Here is a 21222-nt window from a genome sequence, read left to right as displayed (position 1 = left end):
AAAAATGGCAACAAAAATTTCTTAACAGCACTGTTGAAAAACACAGACACGGCAAAACAACAGAAAGAATACAGGAAGAAAAATGAAAGAACGCTTTTAAACTTCTGAGGGAAGTATTTTCAACCTTGGATTCTATCTTTAGGCAAACAGGATCTGAGGGTGGAATGAAAACATTTCCAGACATCCAAGGTCTCAAACTTTTACTCAAAACTCAGGAAGTTTCTTGAAGATAATGCTTCATCAACGAATGTTAAAAAGAAATAAAGGGAAAACGTGAAAAGCTGAAAATAGTGGGTCTAAACACAGATGTGAGATAAAGGAAATTTCCAGGATGATAGTGAAGGAAAACCTCAAGATGATAGCTTTGCAGAGGCCTGGAGCACGAAATAGTCTGAATCTGAGGTTTGAAATCCTCAGGAGCCTTCTCTCCAAGAAGATGAAACTGACAGAATTATTTAACGCATTAAGAGGTTTAAATAATTTGTGGAAATTTTTCAAAATAATTGATGTTAAATGCATTAAAAGCTAAAAGAAAAAGTAAGGTAACTAGTCACTCAGGATGGGGTTAGGATGAGAATAGGATTGTTCAAGAAAGAGAAATAATAAATATATAATACCACATGGCTAAGCTGTAAGTAGCATTTAAGTAGTAATAATGTAGACATTGAATATAGAGCCATGCAAAGTGATGATACAACTCTAATGGGAGGGTGGCAGTGTGGGCATGTGGATATGGATTGGGGAGGTGAGTGACTCCAATAAACCTTTACAACTAGAAAAGAAAAACCTTACAACTGAAAACGTAACATTCCACTTGCAGATGGGGAGGCCGATGCCAAGATACACAACTGAAAGGAGGGAAATGGGGTTGCCTCTGGGCAATGGGAACGGAGGCATGGGGAAGGCACTGCTGTTTCAGTTAATGAATCAGGTTAGTATTTGATTATTTAAACTATTTGAAGGCATAGCTTTGGTATTAAAGGAAACATCAGTATAAAATAGGGAAGCATGTAAATAAAAAGTGAAAACTAATTCCCCAAATATAAGTCAGTTGAAAAGTTTTAAATATTTAATTTACCCCAAGAAGTAAACTTTTTAAAAAAAATTTTATTGTTGAAAGTATTACAGATGCCCCTCTTTTTCCCCCATTGACCCCCCTCACCCTGCACGTGCACACCCCCAGGCCTTCACCACACTATTGTCTATGTGCATGGGCTATGCACGTATGCATATAAATTCCCTGGTTAATCTCTCCCTACCCCTCACCCCCACCTTTCCTCTGAGAGTCATCAGTCTGTTCTGTGCTTCTATGTCTCCGTATCTATTTTATTCATAAGTTTATTTTGTTCAGTAGTTTCTACACCTGAGTGAGATCATGTGATACTTGTCTTTCTCTGACTGCGAGAAGTTAATTTTTTTTGGACTCTGCAAGGTAAGAGGCAGAGCCATAAAAAAAACAACTGAAGGATTTGTGGTTAGAAGGAACACCAACTTTGTATACCTGACAGTTTGCCAATTGTCCTAATTATCTAAAACTTCTCAAAAGCCTTTTGTTTTCTTTGAGAAAAAAAAAGACGTTCATGAGCTAAGATAAAAATTGTACCTAGAGCTTGTTGCTTAAAATCTGTGTTTAAGCCCAGTTGGCATGGTTCAATGGTCGAGCATCAATGTATGAACCAGGAAGTCACAGTTGATTCCCAGTCAGGGCACATGCCCGGGTTGCAGGCTCGATCCCCAGTGTGAAGCGGGGTAGGAGGCAGCCAATCAGTGATTCTCTCTCATCATTGATGTTTCTATCTCTCTCTCCCTCTCCCTTCGTCTCTGAAACCAATAAGAACATACATTTTTAAAACTCTGTATGTAACACAGTCTTGTACTCTCTTGGTGACATTTCTTCTGGCTGGGTGAGGGCCAAGCATGGCAGGTATTTGTATTGGGTTATTGGTGTGTGTTTTTAAGTTAGTGTCAATTTCAGCTATAAAGCTCCATTAATTGTGGTTTGAAAATATGGTCACTGCAAGTAAAGGTGTTGTATACTAGACATAAGTAAATAAATAAATAAATAAAATCCCATGTAGTGGGCCTGTCTGTCTGTATGTTAGCGTCTGATGGTCATGTGAAGCCACATGTGTCAATGCCATCTTTATGTGGACTTTGCTCTTAACAGTTTGATTCAATTAATTAAGCCTCCATATTAATAAAAATTCTTATTTCTAGTGTCTGTTGTTTTGAATTTTTGTCTTTATCTTCTTTATTTGGCTAAAGATACTGTTTGATTAGTCTACTCTCTTATCCTGGTGTGTGTTGATGAATAAAATTGAATAAGAATTATCTTTGGTGGTTGATCTTTTCAAAGTGCTAAAACAGAAGTCATAGTTGCACCAGCTTAACTGACAAATGAAAAATAAATGTAATGTGAGATGGCAGGCAGTGAGTCTTTCTTCTAGTTTGCAAAAGTTATTTGAAGACTTAATTGAAAAAAATGAAGATCTTTCCCAGGGGACTTTTTTAATGCTCATAAAAGGGTTTCGTTGGAGATAAAACTTCTGCTTATCTTTCATTGGAAGCCATGGGAAGATATTTCCCCCCATTTTCCATTTTTGAAAAATAATCCTTTTTAATGCATTTTTAGAGGGAAGTGTTGTTAAGATGACTGAAGAAAATTTGCTAGTTTTTATAGCCTATGACTCTTAAAAGGCATGTGAATCCCTTCTACCTCATATCAGTTCCCTCCTAGGGCCCTGACAGTACCCTATCATAGCATTTATCTCATGGTATTAGACAAGCCTGTCATTTCTTTTCTTCTCGCACCAGATTATAAGCCTTTTAGGGATAGAAGTTGGGTTCTAGTTGTGGTATCTTCAGTGAGTAGCACTGTGCCTGCGGATGAAATTAAATGAACACATGATTTAAAATAATTCTTTAGAAACTGATCACCGGAGGCATTTTCCATTCTGGAGATCTCCAAAGCATTTCCCATATAAATAAAAGCAGTTGTGGTCCTCCAAAAGAAATTTCAGAAAAGACACTCTTCCTTTTTAAAAAAAATGTATTTCCTATGGAGGATCATTGAGCCTAAACATGTTTATTGAGTGTAAGGTCAGTTTGATCAATATGTTCAATTATAAGTAATTAAAAACCTAACAGTGGTTTAAGCAAGTGAGGACTTTTTCTCACACAATAAAAAGCCTGGGGTAGGCAGCCTTTGGCTGATCTGGTGACTCCATGATGTCATCATGAACTTGGGCTCCTGTTCTTTCATTTCTCCTCTAGGCTTTGTTCTCATGTAGATGCCTGTTGCACCTTCAGGTGTTACTTCTTCAGGCAAGACAAAGGGGAAGAAGGACAAAGGGCAAAAGGAACACGCCAGGAAAATCTGGCTCTTTTAAAAATGTTTCTAGAAAACACTCCAGTGAGTTCTGCTTACCTCTCATTGGCCAGAAGTGGGTCATGGCTGTGCATAGCTGCAAGGGAGCCTGGGAAAATAAATATATAGCAATTTAGTATCTGTAAGAAGGCGAGGAACAAGTAGATTGTGAGTCACTTTTAGATAATCAGACTATAAAATGAATTTCAGGAAATAGATCTTCCTTTAATTCTTTTTCTTGTTAAATAGCTCTTCTGGAACACTAATTTGTAAACTGTAGAGTAAGACTTAGAGATTCATAAACATCAACTTAGTTGCTACCATTGTTAAAAAGAATGAAATAGAGTAAAATAAAAGAAGAATTGCTCTAACTGGTTTGGCTCAGGGGATAGAGCGTGGGCCTGCTGACTGAAGGGTCCCAGGTTCAATTCCAGTCAAGGGCACATGCTAGGTTGTGGGCTCAATCCCCAGTAAAGTGGGGGGGGGGGGGGCATGCAGGAGGCAGCCAATCAATGATTCTATCCCATCAATGATGTATCTATCTCTCTCTCCCTTCCTCTCAAAATCAATAAAAATATTTTTTTAAAAGGATAGAAAATATCCTTATAATAAAGCATATATCAGTTTATTATGGCAAATATTTTGTGAAATACTTGTTTCATTTATATATTTATATATAGTAGGTGGATACTGAGTCACAATGTAAAATATTTCTTGTGCATTGTAGCTAAAAACTTTGAAAGCCATTGTTTTGGAAAATCATTGATTTACAAATATTTATTATTACAAGCAATTTGGTAGTAAATGCTGAACTTATAATAGAGGAGATAAAACATGTGCAAAAATGTTTGTAATACAGAAAAAAAAAAAAAAGGAAAAAAAAAGCTGTATGCGCTATAAAAATACCAAAACAGAGTGCTGTGGGAGGTTAATGAAGTTGGATTTTTAGTAATTCTAACAGGCAGGGTAGCAGAGGTTTGGAATGGTCTTTGAAGGGAGTGGCATTTGAACTGAGACGTGAAGGATCAGAGGGTCTTCCTTTTCATCTGCCCCTGAAAGGCACTGGACAGGTTTACATCTGTGTTAGAGCTGATTGTGCCCCTAACAGAAACCTGCGTTACCTCACAATCAAGATGTTTTTAGAATTACAAAATATTTTTATTTCACTCTTGACCTGTTAACGTATTTTGTCTCTTTCAAAAATGACTGCATTTTCTAAACCCCAGAATATCAGGGTGACTTTTGAACAAATCATCTTTACCTCCAGGTCTCAAATAATAATTGTTGTTCTCATCTTACTGGAAAAATAGGATCATGGCAAAGCTATTACAGAAATACTAGAGGCCCGATGCACGAAATTTGTGCAAGGGGCTCAGCCCTCACAGCCCTGACTTTGTCCGGACGGTCGTCCTGCGGTTCAGTCTATTGGCATATTAGCTCTTTCTAATATAGGATAAGATGGGTATTGCCAGTAGAATAAAACAAAATTCGTTTAAAACTCATAGTACTTGCCGAAACCGGTTTGGCTCAGTGGATAGAGCGTCGGCCTACGGACTGAAAGGTCCCAGGTTCGATTCTGGTCAAGGGCATGTACCTTGGTTGCGGGCACATCCCCAGTAGGGGGTGTGCAAGAGGCAGCTGATCGATGATTCTCTTTCATCGATGTTTCTAACTCTCTATCCCTCTCCTTTCTTCTCTGTAAAAAAAATCAATAAAATATATTAAAAAACAAAACAAAAACTCATAGTGCTCCTCGACTCATAAAGTTTTAGTGTTGGAAGATGCTTCAGAGATATGTGGTCATACCTCACCTCGTTCATTCTAAGGAAATGGAGATGCAAAGAGACTCGAGTACTGAAGCATAAGCTGGGAACGCAGTCTGGTCAGCAGCTTCCTAGACCAGTGGTTGACTAACTCATTCGTCAACCGAGCCAAATATCAACAGTACAACGATCGACATTTCTTTTGATAGCCAAATTTTTTTAAACTTCTTCTAACGCCACTTCTTCAAAATAGACTGGCCCAGGCCGTGGTATTTTGTGGAAGAGCCACACTCAAGGGGCCAAAGAGCTGCATGTGGCTTGCGAGCCGCAGTTTGCCGACCACTGTCCTAGACCCTAGCTTTCTCCTCCACTGTCTCCGGTTAGTAAATGTAAGAGAGATGAGGAAGTGAAAACCCAGGAGGATGGTATTTCAGCACCTCCTATTCTTCTTAGAAACAGACTTTCACACCTTACAAATGATTGGACACTGATGTAGTCACAACTACCAAAGTGCATTGCTTTCATCCCCTTGCTGTGTTTCCTCAGTTGGCATTCTCTGGGTTCCACCGTCATTAGAATTCCGAGGTTACTGCTGAGGATACAGTGACCCATTTTCAGAATCTAAAGATCAGCCAGGCTGTCTCCTTGCCAGTCAGTGTTAGGTGTTGGCTGCTCCTTGTTTTCCTCTGCCTGCACTCTTGAATAATTGCTCTAATCAGCAAGCTTAGTCATCTTCTCGTGTAGTTCGGAAGGTGATAATAAGTGGTACGAGCCCATTCCTGTAGGAGATGATGATACATTTTCTTTATGATGTGCATTCGTGGACAGTATCCAGTCCCAAGGACACGACTTTGACTCAGGAAGCATAGCACCGATGTTCTGGCTTCATAACAGCATAGGGGAAAAGAGACTTTGGTAAGAAAAATCATTAAATTGAGCACATTGAACCTAGAGCCTAGACATGGCAGGTGGACCCTTTACACAATCAGTGTAGGCATTGTTGTCTTCCTTTCTATGGGGTACACATTCTTTTTTTCTTTTTCTTTTTAAATATATTTTATTGATTTTTCACAGAGAGGAAGAGAGAGATAGAGAGCCAGAAACATCGATGAGAGAGAAACATCAACCAGCTGCCTCCTGCACTTCCCCCACTTGGGGATGTGCCCGCAACCAAGGTACATGCCCTTGACCGGAATTGAACCTGGAACCCTTCATTCCGTAGACCGAGGCTCTATCCACTGAGCCAAACTGGTTTTGGCGAGGTAGACATTCTTGTTTTCATTTTTCAAGGTCAGAGTAAATAATGGAGCTATAATTCAATCCCACATCCTTTTCATTCCACTTAGTACTGTACCATTATGTTCATATATTATAGGACATTAGAAAGGGGCCTTTGATTAATAGTAGATTTCCTAAAAGGATTAGATATTCACAGGCTTGGTATAGCAATTTCAGTTCTCATAAAATCTGTTAAACCGCTGCCCTATCTTATTTTAGCTTCTTTATTGTAAGTAAACTTATGCAATTTAAAAATAAGTGCCATAATATAGTTGCTTTTTGGCTTTTTCCAAGTGACTGGGTTTTTTATTTTTAAAATTGCTTTCCCACAAAACTGGCAATTCTTTATGAATATTGAAACTGCTAAAAACAAAGTCCCTCTTCCATATTACTTATTTATATTCAACTGACAGATTTTCACCACCAATGACGGAGGAATAGATGTAATGCCATTATAATAAGATGCATCAACTGGAGGCTGATCATCAACTGAACCAGAAGGAACCACAGGGATCATTTGGTCCATCCTCCTTATTTGCTACAATATAAATTATCTCTTTCCCTGTCCCACGTGCTCCTGGGTGGCTGAGTGAGTTTGTTTCTCCATCCATCCATCCATCCATCCATCCATCCCACTTACTGGGTATTTACTGCATGCTAAGGCCTGGGTTGGATCTTGAGAATATAGTGAATACAATACATCCTTTGACTTCAAGGTATCACAAATCTATGAAGAAACAGACTCACATTTGACTACAATAGAGTATAATAAGTGTAGCAGTGTTGCCATAAACTGTGTAAGCTTTCAGAACACATTGGTTAATTCTGCCTCAACATTTTCATCCTTTGTAGTTGTGAATCATAGGAAATTGATGGTTTAGTTTTGTTTTTGCCCATGGATAGTTCAAATATTTAAAGTAGAAATCCGGAGGCAACAGATTGTTACTGAATATCAACAGGGAAGGAACATAAGAATACAATAATTTCTCTGTCAGGTTCTTTTATGTAGTGACACTGGCATGTACATTATTAGAGAATGTGCTCAGTCTTTATTTACTCTACAGTGATACTCAGATCGCTAATAGACTCTTTATATGGAACATGCATTAAGAGATGAAAATAGATTTTAAAAACAAATTGAGCAATCCAGCCAGTATTTATTACTAGTAAGTTCCTGCCATTAGGCCAGAATTGTATAAGACCCATCACTGTTACCATTAAAGCAGCTAACATTTATGGAATACTTTCTCAGGTGTACTAGGCACTTTACATGCATCATCTCCTTTAATTCTCACAAAACCCCCATTGCACAGAGAAGGAAAGTGAGGCCCAGAGATTATGTCATTTGCCCATGGTCACACCAGCTTCCGAGTGGCAGAGCTAGAACTGCCCATTCTCTTGACAACTATTCTGGATAAAAGAAGCAGAAGGAACCTTTCTTGTGACTCCAAATCTGCTTTCCCAATGTCTGCTGGATTCTGCTCACAGTTGTCCCACAGGCATCTCACACACAGTGTGTCTACAGTTAAACTTAGAGCTGTTCATCAGTATCTGCTCACTCGGTTTCAGAATTCGTTAAGGCATCGCTGCCTATTCCCTTTTCCAAAGCACAGTCATCCAAATGTTGCTTTTCCTTTCTCTCTCTCTCACCCTTGGTTTACTGCTCCCAGTATATGTGAAATGTTCTGATTTTAGGATTTTGTGGTGAAATTAATTTAATAGGTCTTATGAAGATGAAACTAGTCAAAATGATCAGACTGCTTGGGTGTGAGGGAAAAGTTTGTACCGAATCAACCTTCACGGGTTATATATTTAATTCGGACATATAAGTCAGAATTCTGCCTTGGTTTCAAAGTAGTTGAGGTTTGGAGCTTACTGCGAGCTTCTTCTTTTTGCTCCAGTAGCACTTTGTATATTTCTGTCTCACTGGTCATATTTTCATAACTATTTGCTTACATTTATCATTCTGTTGAACAGGATACCCTAGACCTATATGTCTTTGAGCCCAGTCACCACCAGCAAGCACAGTACCAGACACAGAGCAAACATTTACTAATGTTTGGTTAGAGGAATGATGCATAATAATTATCACATTGGGGGGGGCGGGGATGTTTGGTGCGATGTGGAGATCAGTGGGAGGGGTGGAGGGAGGACATGTGTAGCCGAAACCAGTTTGGCTCAGTGGATAGAGCGTCTGCCTGCGGACTGAGGGATCCCAGGTTCAATTCTGATCAAGGGCATGTACCTTGGTTGTGGGCACGTCCCCAGTGGGGGTTGTGCAGGAGGCAGCTGATCAGTGTTTCTAACTCTCTATCTCTCTCCCTTCCTCTCTATAAAAAAATCAATGAATATATTTAAAAAAGGACATGTGTAATACTTTCAACAATAAAGATAACATTTTAAAAATTAACCTCAACTAGGATAAGAATGCATAACTTAATTTTCTAAGATGTTACCAAATTGTTTTCTATTAATTAGCAGCCGACCAAATAATTTTAGAAAATTTTAAGCTTTTCTTTACATCAGTTCACACAATAAAAATTTCTAAATATTATGATTTACAATTTCTCTACTTAAAATCTTGAGTGGCTCTTCATTGCCTATCAATCAAGTGACCTTTCAGCTCTGTTTATAAAGCTCCAGTGCATGGTTCTTATCTGAAGGATCTTGAATCTGTTGTGAAAATAAGTCAGATGGTATGCCATAGTAACTGGGAGAAAGTTTATAAATATTCGTCTATGAACCATAATTCGTGCATTACTACCAGTAGTTAGTTTGGCTCTTGTTTCATACTTCCTTTGTGAAAGACAATTATCTATTTGACTTGAATTATTCTGACTTTTAAAAGACATGTTGCCTTATACATGTGATATCAGAGATTAGTCTATTCTTGCATTTCACAGTTAGAACACAGTACCAGTCCACATAACTGGTTCTGATCCTTATCTTCAAGGTCAGGTTTTTAAATAGAACTATTAAGTGATTAACTTCAGAACAGAAGGGTATGACAGATAGTGGAGTACCTAGTGCAATGGTCGGCAAACTCAGTACTCAACAGAGCCAAATATCAATAGTCCAACGATTGAAATTTCTTTTGAGAGCCAAATTTTTTAAACTTAAGCTATATAGGTAGGTACATTGCTATTAACTTAATCAGGGTACTCCTAAGCTGGCCTTTGCTAAAAACTCAAGGGGCCAAAGAGCTGCATGTGGCTCTCGAGCTGCAGTTTGCCAACCACTGACCTAGTGTATTTAACCTGGGACCGGTCCTTTGTTAACACCCCCTCCTCTATACAACATAATAATTTTTGCTAGTAATAATTTATTATTAAGAACAGTCATTACTTTCTATGTAATGACTATTATTATAATACCAGTAAAAATCATTATTTGGTTAAAGAGTTATTATAGACTTTAGTTTAAACAAAGTTATAAGCAATAGTAAATTTTTGTTTTAAATATATTGTTCATATTCAGTAAAATATTTCCTGTATAAAATAAAATCTGCACTTGCCAAAAATATCACCCTTTGCAATTCATACTGTTTTAAATTCAGATTATAAACTTAAAATGGTCACATAAGTAACAGAAATGTAGTAACTGTAATTCTAGTTCTATTATAATCATTAGACTATCATTTTTTATTTAGGTCTGCTGTTTGAGAATATGTAGCATGATGGATTACATGAAGCCAGATATAACAATTCTGAACAATTACAAACTTATTCTGAAAATGAGTCTGTGAGTCTGAACCCACTGTCACAGATGCATAAATAAATGGGCATTATCCGACTAACTTCTATACAGAATACATATTTATTAGAGATACAGAATTTAAAAATGTGCTCATTTGAAGCTTACGTATAATTAAAACTGAACAGTGACAACAGTAATTGTTTAGAATTTAGAGTAATAAAAGGCATTTTAGGGGAGGAATATTTTATCTCACTGTTTTGAATTGGCAATGCATGATGACAATAAAAAGCAGACTGAGTTTTAGACAGTGTGGCCATGCTAACATTGTCTGCTGACATGGCATCCCCTGTGGTCTGTACCTGGAGCAGATCCCTTCCATGGCCCTGCGCGTGAGACCCCGCTGATCAGTCCTGAGTTATTGTTGTTTTGATTTCTCTTTCATGTTTCCCCTTTTGTAACCTGCACTGATAAGCATGCATTCTCTGCTTAGGTGGAGTCTGACCTCAGTCCTGGATTCAGCTGTCTCCCACCACCTTCTCCTCTGCCTGACCTTCATTCGCCATCCTCAGTGACGTCAGGGATTTCACTGACCCTTTGCTGTCAGAGAAGAGGTAGGAGGTCCTTCTTCTTAACTAAGCTTTGGCTTTATTATGTTTCAAAATCTCAATAGTAGAAAGGGTGATTGGTGAATCAACTTGATTTGCATTTTCCAGCCCTGCTTTTACTGGTATGACCTTAAACCCATCAATGAATAGCAGTGATGCATTGCCCGAGGACAAAATGTGTTTCCAAATAAATTGGTTCACTAAAGGGCACCAGGGGTGGCTTTTTGTTATTCTGCATCTTGGTATCTTTTTTTTTTTTTTTTTTTTTTTTTTTTTGTCAATTAAGATGAAAGAACATAATGTTTCCTCACACTGTTTATAAGCATAGAAGTGTCACAGCCAAATGCCTCATCCATTATAGTTTAGAAATTCTAGATTACATTAAAGTGATTTATAGCTATCAAAGCAAAGCAGTGTATTACTGGTATATGAGATTTTAATGGCAGGAGAGTAGAAATGACAGATTTCCTTTTGTATGAGCAACTGATGAACATTAATAACAGCTAACATTTATTGAATGCTTACTATGCGTGAGACACTCTTCTAAGTACTTCATGTGAGTTTGCAAAGGTAGGTACTCTTATTATTCCCATTATATACCGTGTTTCCTCGAAAATAAGACATCCTCCGAAAATAAGACCTACTTACAGTTTTCCTTCTGAGTGAAATATAAGGCATCCCCCGAAAATAAGGCCTATCTCCAGACTCTTGATATTGCAATAAACAAGCCATTCAAAGACAATTTGTGCATGGAAATTAATGACATTGAAAATAGAATGGAGAGAAATCAGCATGGAAACTTTGTGAAACCTAAACTGCAAGAAGTTGTGACCTGGGTGAAGAATTCATGGGAGAAAATCACTGACAGTTGCATTGCCAATGCACTGCGAGCAGGCTACCTTGACAAGAAGTACTCATTTAAAGATAGTGCTATTGCTACAGATGAGAGATTTGGTCCACTGATTCTGAAAGAAATGGAATCACAAGAAATTCACCAGGAAATTCAGGAATTGGATTGTTATGATGATGTTCCAGAAGATGATGACATGATTGTCATTGAATAAATGAGTAAATTCTTGATACTGTAGGATTTACAGTTTGTGTTGACAACTACCGTACTACCGTACCGTATACAAGTAATAAATTTCCTTTATTTTCATTTAACAATAAATGTGTACTGTATTCTTCTTCATGGAAAAATAAGACATCCCCTGAAAATAAGACCTAGCGCATCTTTGGAAGCAAAAATTAATATAAGACACTGTCTTATTTTCGGGGAAACAGGATTGTTTGTCGTCCTATTGTTAAGTTGTGTAAGTTCATATATTTTGGAAATTAACCCCTTATCGATGAATCATTGGCAAATATGTTCCCCCATTCAGTGGGTTGTCTTTTCATTTCATTGATGGTTTCTTTTGCTGTGCAGAAGCTTTTTAGTTTGATGTAGTCCCTTTTTTTCTCCCCCTGTATTTTCCTTGCCCTTGGAGATATATTGACAAAACAGTTGCTCTGAGATTTCACTGCCTATGTTTTCTTCTAGGATGTTTATGGTTTCGTGACTTACATTTAAGTCTTTTATCCATCCTGGGTTTATTCTTGAGCGCTGTGTAAGCTGGTGGTCTAGTTGCACATTTTGGCATGTACCTGTCCAATTTTCCCCAAACCATTTATCCAAGAGACTGTTTTTTACTCCATTGTATGTTCTTGCTTTCTTTATTAAATATTAATTGACTATAAAGTTCTGGGCTCTCTGTTCTGTTCCATTGATTTATATGCCTGTTCTTGTGCCAGTAACGGACTGCGTTGATTACAGTAACTTTGTAGTTTAGGTTGATATCCGGTATGATGATCTCTCCCACTTTGTTCTTCTTTCTCAAGATTGTTGAGGCTATTTGAAATCTTTTTAGGCTCCATATAAATTATTGGAATATTTGTTCTAGATCTGCGAATTGTGCCATTGATAGGAATTGTGTTGAATCTACAGATTTTTTTAAGCGTTCCACCTCTGTAGTGGAAAACGGTGCGCAAAAACCATGATCGGAACACTAGGTGTCCTGTCTGCTTCTTTCGGCACCAAATATTGGGCTGAGAATGGAGGGAACAAGCCAGGTCCTTCATCACAACTGAGAAAACCCCTAGATCCCTTAGGATTGTCAGTGGTTGAATGAACTGTATTTCTAGTTTTTCTCTTCTCTAAGGATGAAAAACTGTAGGCTCTTTACTTTTCTCATTAACTTAAAATTTTACCTTTTGTTCTCAAAGAATCATGGGGTGGTAGACTCATTGTGGAGTTTACAACTTTTTACTTAGAAACTGTCTTAGCTAGTAGTTCTCTACCAATTTTGAGTCTCAGCCAATTTTGAAAATTTGATGAAAGTGGACTCTAATTCTGAAAAAAATGCTATGATACAAAAAAATTTTACCTACAATTTTTTTTTTTTTTAGTTCTTGGACTTCTAAAGCCAAGTCTTTTATATGAAACCCTGCTTATGCTCCCAGGTTATGTTTCAACCTTGTCTTATCTATATATATATAACAACCTAAGTGACCGTTATGACCAGTTGACCGTTATGATTGGCCAACCTAACGACCAGTCGCTATGATGTGCACTGACCACCAGGGAGATGCTCAAAGCAGGAGCTGCCCCCTGATGGTCAGAGCGCTCTCATGGCCAGCCTCCCATGGCTGGCCAGCCTCCCATGGTCCCTCCCCATCGCTAGACTGCCCTAACCGGCTCCAATCAGCCCTGATCACCGGCCGCTATCACCGAGGAACCCCCTGTGCACATGTTTGTGCACCAGGCCTCATTATATATAAGGAAGCTTGGGATTAGTGAAGGTTTAGGTACTTCCTTAAGGAACAAATTAGAACTAGGGGTTTGTTTTGTTTGTTTTTTATTCTCATGGAAAGAACTAGTTTACACCCACTTATATCTCACAATAGTCCCTGGAATGTAATGAAAAAAAGAATTTCAAATGAAAAGAATGGCCTTGTGCAAAGAGTAGGAGGTTTTTATTTTAAGAACAAGAGTCTGTAGAATCAGGGCACCTGAGTTTTCCAGTGTAAAAATAATAGACTCCTTTGTTATTGAAATTATGTTTTCTACAATTCCTTTTCTTGCTTTCCCCACCCTAATATTTAACATGAAAAATTTTGAGGCACAGGCCAAACATGATTATTTAGGAAATGAACAGATTATGGAACTTTTCTCTCTGTGATCAAGAACTTTCCCTAAACAGTAGGTCCTTGGGTTATGTCAGAGATCCGTTCCTACAGTGCAACATAATGCGATTTTTGCTTTAAGTCAAAACCCACCTACACAAGCACCTACGTCACTCGCATGGAGCACACACACAGCAGTAACAAAGTGAAACAGTTAAAAAAAAATTTTTTTAAGAAAGATAACAATTCCTGACCTTTACGTGTGGTAAATACAGTAAATAATAAAAAACATAAAGCACATATGTACATATGTCAAAATGGTGGAACTTTTTTTTTTTTTTTTTTTATAAATAAATGGGAGATGGTGACGTAACCGTGAAACGATGTAGGTTGAATCCAACGTAACCCGAGGACTGCCTGCGTTACAGCTCCTGTTACTTTGGGGTCTCATAAGGTAGATATTTTGGGGGTGGGTATGGCTGACTTTATGAGACGCTGCCATCAGTCATCAGGAGTCTTCTGTTAGCATGTGTCATTGCCTATGAGCCACATGCAGTTCTTTGGGACTGATGCGTGATTCTCTGCAGACACTGTGGTTCAGCACCCCATGACCTTCAGTCTGGAAAGCCTCATTAAATCTCCGCCTTGCTCCAGAGAGCCAGGCCTGCTCCAAGGCAGCACAGCTCCGAGCTGTCTGTAGGCTTTGTTTGCACAAAGGGGTGCTTCTACTACATTGTCCTTGGACCACAATGGGTGGAAGAGGGAAATGTTACCGTTTTCTCTGGAGTGTTTTCTTGTTGTGAAGGGGATAGTACAGGGAGGCACTGGAATTTGAGCAAAATTAGATGGGAGTTGTCACTGTGTCCCACGGTATCAATAGTTACTGGGGAGGAAGGGATTCCAGTAGTGGAGGGAAGGGAGGGAAGAAAGGAGGAAGGGAGAGAGGGAGGAAGGGAGGGAGGGAAGGAGGAAGGGAAGGGAGGGAAGGGGAATGTGTGTGTAAGAAGTGGGTGGTAATGGTGTGGAGAGGGCTGAATGTTAAATAATGCTGGGAAAATACAGCCACTTAAAATGTGGCAAACCAGGGAGTGATTTCAACCCAAACCTGCGTGGCTGAGAGTCTATAAAATAACGTGATTTTAACTTACTGCTTTTCCAAGCATTACCTACAGACCTCTGAGAACGCTGATCGCAGGGTTTTATCATGATGAAACAGTTCCTGCTTTTCTCTCCTTGTGTGTAAAGGAATCCTTCATCACTGCTGATTCTGGAATTCTTTAGTCTGGTGCCCGGTCTTGTCGTTAATTGGTTTGCTGGGCAGATCCCTCACTCCACCACTGGAAATGCTTTTTTGACAAGAATGTTTGGATCATTTTCTGCTGCTTCAAAATGCAGCCAAACTGGCAAAGCAATTAGGAAAAGTGTTTTAATTTTGCTTTTTTATGAATGAGATGGATAAAAAATAATAGTTCAAGTAAGACACAAATAAAAATACCTCTTGTTCTTGAAACTGCCACATAAAATTGTCTCTTCTGCCGAAACCGGTTTGGCTCAGTGGTAGAGTGTCAGTCTGCGGACTGAAAGGTCCCGGGTTCGATTCCGGTCAAGGGCATGTACCTTGGTTGCAGGCACATCCCCAGTGGGGGGTGTGAAAGAGGCAGCTGATCGATGATTCTCTCTCATCGATGTTTCTAACTCTCTATTCCTCTCTCTTCCTCTCTGTAAAAAAATCAATAAAATATATTTTTAAAAAATTGTCTCTTCCATGTTAAACACAAAGCACAAAGACCATATTCTGTGATAACTGACAAGTGCTAAAAAAAGAAACAAAACAACTTTAAATAGTGTACTTGGCTATATTGGTTAATATTGTTTGAACCAACAGAAAGTATTTCTGAGATAAAATTTCTTGAAGTAGTATTTTGGGCATTTGTTAAAAATCTAACAGTCACCGAAACCGGTTTGGCTCAGTAGATACAGCGTCAGCCTTCGGACTGAAAGGTCCCATTCAGTCCCAGGTTCGATTCCGGTCAAAGGCATGTACCTTGGTTGCGGCACATCCCCGGTTGGGGGTGTGCAAGAGGCAGCTGATTGATGATTCTCTCTCATCGATGTTTCTAACTCTCTATCCCTCTCTCTTCCTCTCTGTAAAAAATCAATAAAATATATTTTAAAAAAACCAACTTTGTATGAACTGACTCTGCTGTAGGAGCTTAGATATTTAGGTGGGGAAGGGGCGGAAGGGAAGTGGGGAGTGTGGAGGATAGGCAGATTTGCTATGACTAGGTTTTCAGGCTTGTGAGGGGAACTCTCCATAGTTTCCTTCCGCCTGGGCATGCTGCACCATCGAGCTGCTGCCACCAGGTGGTTGCTGATGCCTAGGCTTGGCTACACGGTCCAGACTGGAAGGTAAGTCAGTGATGGACCAGTTTAACAAGCATTTATTGAACTCACTGGGAGTCAAGCACTGGGGTAGGCCCTGGGGAGGCAAAGGTCTTGTTCAGAGATGAATGAGAGAGGATCCCTGCCTGTGAGAGGCAGACACGGACCCAGTAAACTGAGAGAATGGTGCACACAGTGCCAGAGAAGGTCAAAGAAAACACATGACTGACCTTTATGCTATGGAAGATGTCCTGCAGGGACCTTCCATCTGAGCTGCACCTTGAGGGGTGACTAGGAATTAAGTTGAAGTGAGGATGTCTTGCATATAACTGATTCCAAGACTTACGTCAGTTGTGTGTGGTTTTTTTTCTGTAAAACTGTAAAATAAAACAACTCCAGATTTCCGATGGCTAAAAATAATCACTAATAGAATACATGCAGCAAAATTATTTAGAGCAAGATTTAAAAGAACAGAAATGTCTTAATCTATTTAATTAACTTCTGGCTAACCTCCCATTGGTAACAACCAATTTTATTCTAACCTTGGTTTAAAACCACCTTAAAATTACAGATAAAAATACTGAGCTCAAGATGCAACTGGTCCTCCTTCCTTAGCTTTATATGTGTATTTTATTTGCTATCTGTTTGTCTATGTATCTAATCTGTCTACATTTTAGCACAGAATTAAGGACTTTCAGGTAGCTTGGAATAAATAAATAAATAAATAAATAAATAAATAAATAAATAAATAAATGACTGCATTCTAGTTGATGTTCTTTCCCTCTCGTTGTCAGTGCCCAGTGACTGCACAGTTATTTTCTGTTTCTTTGCCTGAGACAAAATTGGTTGCCTGCCAACTTAACTTGTGCTCCACCCGTGAGGCTCCCTTGTAACTCAACCTAATTTCTCAGTGCACCTCGTTCTTGAAAGGGTATGTCACCTCTTTGCTTAAAACTATTGTTTCCTTGTTGCTTTTAGGAATGAAGTTCAGACTTCTTAATGTGGCCACATCTGACCCCACTCATGCCTGGAGACTTGTCTCTTACATGCTTCTCCACTCCAGATCCCAAACAATGAATCTTCTTTCGTTCACTCTTTTGAATGTCGCATGCTGTCTCTCATCTCCAGGATTTGCTGTTCCTACTCTACTCCTTCCTCTACCCTTTGCTGGCAAAGTGCTCATTTTTTAGGCCTCCATTTAGACTCAGGCTTTTCTTTTAAAGTAGGGGTGTCGAACTCAATCAGAGAAGGGGCCAAAATCTAAAATCCAGCCTAAATCGTGGGCCGAATGGTTTACTGAACAGTCATAAACTGACAATGTCATAAACTGACAGCGGAGTGCAGTGATGATAGCGCAGTGCGGGCCACATTGCAAGGCCTGACCGGCCGGATTTGGCCCGCGGGCCTTGTGTTTGACACATGTGTTTTAAAGGAACTAAAGCCTAGTCAGGCCCTTAAAATTCCTTTCAATCTCAGTCCCAGCCCCTCTAGTCATTATTACATGTCAGGGCTACTCAGAAAGCTCCCTACTTGGTGTCTCTGCTGCTACTCTTGCCCCTCTGCATAATCCATTCTGCACACATTCGCAAGAATCACCTCAAAATAAAATTCAAATAGTGTCACTTTTATTTCAGACCCTTCTGTGGCTTAGTATATAACAACTCAGATGATTGGGCACCTGACCACTTCACAACTACAAATGCTCCTCTTACCTGGCTACATGCTCAGCTACGAGGTGGGCATCCAGGTAATCCAGAATGTATGTATGTATTTTAAAGAATCTTACTACAATAAAAACATAAGCTGAAAATGTCTTACAGAAAATGTTAAGACTTTTGAGGCGCTTTTCCTCTTGAGAAACACCAACTCAAACATGCCTCTGGAAAGCCTTCTTTGACACCTCTGTCCCGCCACACCCCACCATACTGTGGCATGAACCTCTTTTCTGTGCATCTTTCCTTAGGACTTTTCATTTGTCAGCTTATTCTTTAAGCTCCTCGAGGAGTCCTAGATGATTGTAGTTAATAAACTGGCTATGCATTTTAAAATATACTAGAAGCCCGGTGCATGAGATTCGTGCACTCAGGGGGGTCCCTCAGCCTGGTCTGCACCCTCTCGCAGTCCAAGAGTCCCCGGGGATGTCCAACTGACAGTCAGACATCCTTTGCACTGCAGAGGAGGCAAGAGAGGCTCCTGCCACTGCCGCTGCCAGCTCAGGGCTTCTGGCTGAGCAGCACTCCCCTTGTAGGACCACACTGACCACCAAAGGGCAGCTCCTGCATTGAGCATCTGCCCCCTGGTGGTTAGTGCACGCCATAGCAACTGGTCGTTCCACTGTTTGGTCTATTTGCATATTAGCCTTTTATTATAAAGGATGCTTAAAATTTTAAAAAACAATAGTAGTTATCTACATTTGGAACACAGCAGTATCTTTGTATGAAGCATAATCTATATGGTATTCAGACCATCCTTGCTGCTCCTATGAATGTATTGGGATCCTTGAAACAGCTTTGTGTTTCCTACAAGTTGGGAACTACTGCACTGGAGGACTAGCTTAGCCATGGACAGTCTGTATAGACCTCTCAGCCGGGGGACTGGGTTTGCAGGTAAAGTCGTTGACATCTTCCTCCAGAGAAGATGCAGTAAAATAATCATCGTATGGTCATAATAAATGTTCCATCAGATGTGTATCCACTGGGATATGTCCCTTTCTGGACTTTTAGTTCTTGCAGCAAAGCTGGACCCACTCAGAAGCCTCTCAGGAGTGTCTTAATCAGGTTTGAATTTGCCACCCAGATCATTTAGTGGATTGTTACCTACTCTGAGGAGGATCAGATTCAAATCAGATTCAACGTGTTCTCACTGTGACGTATTCTCATTGCAACTCTTGGATGTTCTCCTTTCCTGAGCATCCCTATTCATGTCTATCAATTTAACTGCTATATGTTTGTGTTTTTCTTCAAGGCTCAACATGACACATCCTTCTTGCTCTTCTTCTCTGTTCTGATTGGCCAAACCATAAATTCTCACACTTCCTTATATTCTACTTCACATTGTTCAATAAGGCTTCAGTATAAATCACACATACTATAGCTATACTATTTCAGCATAAATCAAACATACTGTTGGCTTCTAGAGGACAGACACTTTCTTCCCAAAGGATCTAGCATAAGACTGGACAGTCAATAATCACACAATAGTTGCATACATTTTTGTTTAATAGGCACTTTCTTGGACTTTATGTTCTCCCTTCCCTTTCTGATCAATTAGCTAATCTAAATTTGATTAGATTTGCTCTAGTGCTACTGAGTTATTGAAAAAAAGTCAAGGGGCCACTCTGAGGCCAAGATGCACCAATTGCCATTGGTCCTGGATAGCAGAGCGCTCGGATATCTGACCCTTTTTACAATAGAAAACAACATAGCAAAAAACTGTTAGAGGTCAGATTGCCCTTGGAGCTTGCACTCTTCCGCTGAGTCACTATTTCAGAACTAACAGGTTGGCTGGATTCTGTGTCCAGGATTTCCTTATGTCTGCAATGTGAAAAACCTATTCATTAGAAGTGATCGTTTAGAAACAAGGGCAATCAGTGATAATGCAAATTGGATTTTACCCTTTGTATCGAGTACGCCAAATAGCTTAGTAATGTATAGGTACAAAAACTCCAAAGGACATTGTGTTGTGTGGGTAAAGGAATGATTGTCATCATTGTACCTTCAGAAAGAAGTAGTATTTGTTGTTGGTGATGCTTAGCTTTTCGTTATTCTGGAAGTAAATAGGATGGCACTTTGACTTTAGATTCATCTTCCACATCTTATTCTCTTCTATCAATTAATAAATGGATCAATCAACACACATTTTATAAATGTGTAAAAGAATATGGACAATTCAATAAATATCTACAGAGCATTTAATCTGTGTCAAGCCCCGTGCCCATGGAAGAGATACAACAATTAATGAGAATTGACTGCCTGCCTCGTTGAATTTACAGTCTGCCCAAAGCCAAACAGTAAACAAGTAATTGCACAGGTGATCCAAATTAAATGTCTTTAAAAGTTAAATGGAATTAATACTAAGGTAGGCACGGCACAACCAGCCTCTTCTCTTAAAAAGCTTATAATTGAAATGTCGAAAAAAGATATATACAACGAACCAGAATGCCCAGCAGAGTAAAATATTGTAGAAAGGGCACAAAAATAGTACTTGGGGACGAAGACCAGGAAATGATTCATCAGGACCCTGAGAATTATGAAAGACTCCCATGGATAAAAAGTCAGCCTAGAATGGTAGGCATTCTGATGGTCACCTTAAGAAAAGAAAGGCATTCTGGATGTGCGTGATATTAACCACACGTCTCATCCCCTCCTGTGGATGGCGGGATATTACCAGCTCTACTGCTGAGCAAGCTGGACTGAGGAATGCGGCTTGGACCCCAGGCCAGAATAAGGCCTACAGCATTCCTCCCTTCTCCTCTGCTCCCTCCGAGGCAGTTGGGAAACTGCATGCTGCCTTCTAAAGTGGGATGTGGCCTGCCGATGGGCCAGCAGCTCTTGGTGAGAGGAACTAGCCAGGAGCTGGGTGTGCCTGAGCCCTGACCTCCCCAGTCAGATTGCTGTCTGTTGAGAAGAGGAAATAGGAATACTTAAGAGTGAAAGCTTCCTCATTACTTCCCCAAGAGAGCAGAACAATGGGCAGAAGTCCCCATGGTTTAGGCCAGTGGTCGGCAAACTCATTAGTCAACAGAGCCAAATATCAACAGCACAACAATTGAAATTTCTTTTGAGAGCCAAATTTTTAAAACTTCTTCTAACTCCACTTCTTCAAAATAGACTCTCCCAAGCTGTGATATTTTGTGGAAGAGCCACACTCAAGGAGCCAAAGAGCCGCATGTGGCTCGAGAGCCGCAGTTTGCCAACCACTGGTATAGGCCACGCTGAAAATTTGGGGTGGGGGGGGTGGGGAGTGGAGA

General features: G+C 39.6%; 1 protein-coding gene across 1 annotated transcript in view; it reads left to right on the top strand.

Annotated features, from left to right (window-relative positions):
* Positions 1-21222, top strand: part of CRACD (capping protein inhibiting regulator of actin dynamics) — a 169699-nt gene that overhangs the window by 11902 nt on the left and 136575 nt on the right. The window contains exon 2 of the mRNA XM_084899141.1: positions 10595-10715. The gene's annotated coding sequence lies outside the window, so the exon portion shown is untranslated. The remainder of the gene's footprint in view (positions 1-10594; positions 10716-21222) is intronic.

The sequence above is a fragment of the Pipistrellus hanaki genome (genome assembly GCF_964339955.1).
Source record: "Pipistrellus hanaki genome assembly, chromosome: 1".
In the NCBI taxonomy this organism is placed as follows: domain Eukaryota; kingdom Metazoa; phylum Chordata; class Mammalia; order Chiroptera; family Vespertilionidae; genus Pipistrellus; species Pipistrellus hanaki.
The sequence above is the reverse complement of the archived record's forward strand: the minus strand, read 5'-3'. Positions and strand labels throughout refer to the sequence as shown.